The sequence below is a fragment of the Triticum dicoccoides genome, chromosome 3B (assembly GCF_002162155.2).
Source record: "Triticum dicoccoides isolate Atlit2015 ecotype Zavitan chromosome 3B, WEW_v2.0, whole genome shotgun sequence".
NCBI classification, from domain to species: domain Eukaryota; kingdom Viridiplantae; phylum Streptophyta; class Magnoliopsida; order Poales; family Poaceae; genus Triticum; species Triticum dicoccoides.
Window position 1 is genome coordinate 789202516 of NC_041385.1, and position 6000 is coordinate 789208515.

At 39.5% G+C, this 6000-nt stretch overlaps 1 pseudogene; it reads left to right on the forward strand.

Moving 5' to 3' along the window:
- Positions 1 to 1132: 1132 nt before the first annotated feature.
- LOC119280047 overlaps positions 1133 to 6000 on the forward strand; it is a 19557-nt pseudogene continuing 14689 nt past the window's right edge.

Here is a 6000-nt window from a genome sequence, read left to right on the forward strand (position 1 = left end):
ATTTTTGCTCGACTAGGTCATAGATCTCAAAGGAGAAAACTATTACCCACTACCGCCCCCATGAACCACTTGTCATCGTGCTCCGAAGGCACCAAGGCAACATGTAGGAGAAACTGTATATATATATATATATACATGTGTATGTGTGAATAATTAATGGTGGTTGTGAGACATTCGATTATATGATCGGTTGTACGAGAAAATCTATTTATATATATGCATAACATGTACAATATGTAGTATCGTAAAATACCAGCAAACAAAAAAGAATTAAATGGAAAACACAAAATTAATGGAAAAATACGAATTAAAACCAACCCCCCCAAACATTTAGTACCGGTTGGTGCTACCAACCGGTACTAATGGTCTACCAGCACCCGGGCCTGGCTTGTGCCACGTGGTGGCACTTTAGCGCCGGTTCGTGCCGAACCGGTAGTAAAGGGGGGAGGGGCTTTAATCTCCACTCTTTAGTGCCGGTTGCAGAACCGGCACTAAAGGCCCTTACGAACCGGCGCTAAAGCCCGGTTCTGCCCTAGTGGTTTCTCTTCATACCAGAAATGCACTGCGGCTATCTGCATGCTTGCATATGGAATTCCTAGTGATCTTGTGGATGAGTATGTTCGTATGAGTGAGTCCACATGTCTCCTCTCATTGTATAGTTTTTGCACGGCCGTGGTGGAAGTGTTCGGCTCGGAGTACCTCAGAGAGCCAACTGTTGCTGATACAAAGCGGTTGTTGTTGATCAATACCGAGAGGGGATTTCTGGGCATGCTTGGCAGTATAGATTGTATGCACTTGAAGTGGAAGAACTGTCCATTCGCTTGGCAGGGGCAGTACAAGGGGCATGTGAAAGGTGCCATTGTTATACTGGAAGTTGTTGCTTCACAAGATCTCTGGATATGGCATTCTTTCTTTGGCATGTCTGGTTCTTAGAATGATATTAGTGTTTTTCAGCGGTCTCCGGTGTTTGCAAGGCTTGCGGAAGGGCACTCCCCGGAGGTCAACTTTGAGGTCAATGGCCACCATTACAACAAGGGATATTACCCTAGCTGATGGCATCTATCCTTAGTGGTCAACTCTTGTAAATACCATACCCAACCCGCAAGGACAGAAGAGACAAATGTTTGCCCAAATGCAAGAGAGTGCTAGGAAGGATGTGGAGCGTGCTTTCGGCGTCCTTCAATCTCGGTGGGGTATCGCTCGCAACCCTACATTGACATGGAGCACGAAGAAGCTTTGGAAGGTGATGACTGCTTGTGTGATCATGCACAACATGATCATAGAGGATGAACGTGATGATAGCATATGCGACCAATGGTTTGATTTCCAGGCTGAAAATGTTGAGCCTGAGCATTCACCTTCTGCATTCTTTGAACAGTTTGTCGAGTTTCATCGGAAGTTGCTTGATTGGCATACTCATGTCCAGCTCCAGGATGGCTTGGTTGAGTATGTGTGGACTCACATTGGCATACAGCAGATCTATGAGTTTAATTTCTTGTCATGCAAACAAATTTCGATGGGTTGTAAGACTATTTGATATTGTTTTCTTGTCATGCAAACAAATTATGATTGGGATGTAAAGACTATTTGGGAGCTATGTTTGATTTGAACCATTTCATATGCATCATCTTCATTTTATGTACTGTGTTGGTGAATGGACGAGATGCGGCCGAAATGCGGCCGCGCGTTGAACGCACGACCGACGCATCCACGAATCCGGGCGGACACGGCCCCATTGCCACCCCCAAATGGACGAAAAGCGGACGAAACGGACGTCCATTTGAGGTCGCGTGTTGTAGTTGGCCTTAAGGCGCCGAATAGGATTTGGCGATGACGGGGCGAACAAAAGTGGGATTTCCTATTTGGCGCGTATGCGCCCGCTTGCCAACCGGCGCCTGCAGCGCTGGCGCGATGGGCCGGCCCAATAGTTTTTCTTCTTCTCTGTTTTAATCAGCAAAAAGACCAGTGTTAGCTGTGATTCGAACCAGGGACCTCACGCACGTAGTATCGTATGTGCAACCAGCACGCCAACACATCTTATTTGTTTAGAATGAACTTTTACTTTCTTTTACCTTTTTCCTTTTTATGTTTTTCTATTTTCCTTTTTACCTTTTTCTGTTTTCCTTTTTTCCTTTTTCGTTTTCTGTTTTTTTCTTTTTCTTCTTCCGACTTCGATGAACTTTTTTCAGATTTGTGATTTTTTTTCAAATTCGATGAACTTTTATTGGATCTGATGAACTGTTTTCAAAATCGATGAACTTTTTTTCAAAATTCGATGAACTTTTTTTAAATCGGATGAACTTATTTCGAAATTTGATGAACTTTCTTTCAAATTTAATGAACTGTTTTGAAAAATCGATGAACTTTTTTTCAAATCTGATGAACTAATTTCAAAATTGATGAACTTTTTCTAAATTTGATGAACTTTTCTTAAATCTGATGAACTTTTTTTCAAATCTGATGAACTAATTTCAAAATTGATGAACTTTTTCTAAATTTGATGAACTTTTTTTCAAATTTGTGAACCTTTTCTCAAATGCGATGAACTTTTTTTCATAAACGGGATGAACTCTTTTCAAAATCCATGAACTTTTTCCAAATTCGATGAACTTTTTTAAATCTATGAACTTTTTTCAAATTTGATGAACTTATTTTCAAATTCAATGAACTTTAGTTCAAGCTATAAAGTAAAACGTACAATATTCAAGAAATTCAAAAATACAAGTTATAGAGCAAACTTGTATTATTTTGTGCAAGAAATGGCGCAACTCTTATGGTTCTTATAGTGTTCGCGTTTGATTTGAATCACTAGTCATCTGATGCTGTACTGGTTAACTGAAAAATCCCGCTGCCTAACTCCGTGAGTTCGAGTCGTGGTTCTACCACATTTTTTCTTTCTTTTTTCACGCGGCCTGCTCGCTCCGTCTGTGGGCCGGCCCACTTGGCGGTGGCAGTAGGCGCCGGTTCGCTTCCCCGGCGCCGAACGCGCCGAATAGGAGCTCCCAACAAAAGTTCGGGCACAAGGCTGCCTTGCCTGAAGCCAGCATGAGACTGGGCCGGCCTGGTGCGCGGGAGGCCACAAACCACAAAAGCGCTTTTGTCTTTCACTGTTTTTTTCACATATATTTTTCTTTTCTACTTCTTTATATTTATATATATATGGACACACACACACACATACAAAAACCATTTTACATAAATTTTTGAAAGATGTTAATCAAACATTTAAAACATGCTAAATGTGTATAGAAAATGTGATTCTGATGTATACAAAAAATACATTAAAAATGCTAACCATTTATTTAGAAAAATGTTTAACACGTATAAATACTGATTCCAAATGTTTACGACAAATGTATAACGTGTATAAAAAGTAGACACTACAACAAGTATTGTAAAAAAGTGTTAATTCCGCATTTAAATTTTTTTTAAACGTGTATATAAAAATGTTCCTCATGCATATGAATAATTTGCATCTCGTGAAAACTAGACATGAAAAACATATATTTGAAAAAAAATGTTAATGAAATATTTAAAATGTGTTCACTATATACAAAAAAGTTTTAGATGTATAATAAAAATCTTTCATGTATTTTAAAATATTAACATCTATAACAATATTCTTGATGTATACGAAAAATGTACATTGCATGCAAAAAATGTTTATTACCATTAAAAAACGTTACCATGTATCTGAAAAAATGTTGACCACATATTCAATAAAGTGTTCAAAACATTTATTTAAGAATTTTTTTACATCATGTATCTAAAAAAATGTTCAATGTATATCAACAAAACGTTTCACATGTACAGTAAAAATGTACATTGTGTACCCAAAAAAGTAGACATGCGTTAAACAAAGAAGTAACCGATGAACAACTGACAAAGAAACAAGAGAATAAATAAAACCAATGAAAACCAAAAAATATAAGAGAAACAATTAAGAAAAAAGGAATGAAACCGAGAAAAAACGAAGATAAACGAACAAAACTGAAAAATATATAAAAAGAATTAAAAAAGTGAAGACGGAGAAGGGAAAAAAAGAAAAAGAAAGAAGGAAAAAGAAGTAAAAATCGTGAACAAAACAAAGAAAACCGGTGAAAACAAAGAAAAACAGAAAACTGTGAAGAAAACAAAGAAAACTGAATGAAGAAATAAAAGAAAATAAAAACAAAATAAAGGGACCAAATCAGTACGTCGACCGTGCGAAGACTACAACTAGTGATTAAAAAAACAATGAAATGGGCTGACCCAGTTATGACGGGAAACAAAAAACCATCACGCAAGGCGAGATGGAAGACACACTTGCTATAAGCTAGTGTTCGAGCAGAAGTGCCACCATCAGAGCAAGTCTAATAATGCCTAGTCTGCTGGCTATAAGACTTCTCATGTCATAAAAATCCTACTCGGAGGAGTGCGAAGAGACGAGAGAGTGGAGTAGGCTCTTATTCTACAGTCTGAGTTTAGCACATGGATTGAAGAAAGTAGTATGCCTGCAATTGTCTTTCAATCATATGCATTGCTCAAGAAAATATTAAATGTTTAGAGCCAACCTAATGGCCAATCTAAAAACAACTTATTATATGAGTATTTTTCATGAAGATTTTAGATAACATGTTATCTCTCTATCGTTAGCAGCCCGCTACATTACTAACCGTGCTCTCATTGATCTCAGTGTGAAGGATAGGACTAGAAGTATGTCATGTCTTAATTGCATTGTGACTGTAATCTGCGGGAGTGGCTCAGAGCTGCGCATGTGTGTAAGGCAATAACTGGGAAAACAGTGTGGCGGTAGGGATTTGTCGTTGGCCTTGTATATGGGAATTTTCAGTTTTTGTGGTTGCTTTGTATAACAGAGCGGAGGGTTTATATAATTCAGATCAGTAACATTTATTGTATGATCACAAATATTAAATTTTCAAGACCAGATAGTTGTATAAAATATCACCTTTTCACGTATCAAAGCTAAATAACATGCCCAACAACCTTTCTGCGCCTCAACACTTATAAAGCCCACTATCCATGGCTGACTGATCTCCTTTGCAAGTATTGTCTTGTATACCCCCCTTATATACCTTAGCATCTTTTACCCGACTAGTTAAATTGAGGACCTAAGTTCCCATACCCGACTTATATTCGCATCAGGAGGTAGTACCAAAGGAAATGAATATCCGATATCCAACTAGTAGTACTAATTTGGTACTATATTGGATAAGTGTATGTTGGGAACGACAGGTGTGTGGAAATACATTCTTAGCTGAGTGATGGTGTCCTGGACTAGGGCGTCCTAGCTCGGCCTGACTAAGTATGGGCCAGACTGCCAACCCATCAAGTAGGGAGGACTCCGGAGGCCTTCCATATGAGGCGGTCGAAGACCTTGCGTGTACTTCAAGCATATCTGATTAGGATCGACATGTAATTCCTTGGATGGAAGCCGACCATGTGTAAGCCTAGACACCCCTGGCGCCTATATAAGCCAGAGGGTTTAGTCCATAGAAACCCCTGCTCATGCATTCATCATCATACACCTAGGGTTTAGACCACAGCTCACGATCTCGAGGTAGATCTCTATGCTTTGATACATCTTCAATATAAGCAAGAGCAGGATGAAGGGTTTACCTCCATAGAGAGGTCCCGAACTTGGGTAAACGATGAGTGTTCTTTCTCTTGTTACCCGTTGATCCGATCTAACAGCTCGCACCCCCTACCCGTGGTCTGCCGGTTTTGACACCGACATTGGTGCTTTCATTGGGAGCTCGCTTTTGGATCACCAAGTGTCGATGTCCTCTCCAATCTGTGATTAGAATTTCCTCAATGCCATAGGCGCATCACCAGCTCTCGCCAGCGGGCCACCTAAAGGCTCTCCAGATCCTAAATAGCGATCCCCCTTCGAGGTGCCTTTTTTGGGTGCTACGAGTTCGCGGAACATGGTTCACATGTTCCTGAATGCCTCTCATTCCAAGAAATATTGCACATATGACACATCAAATTTTTTCTCCC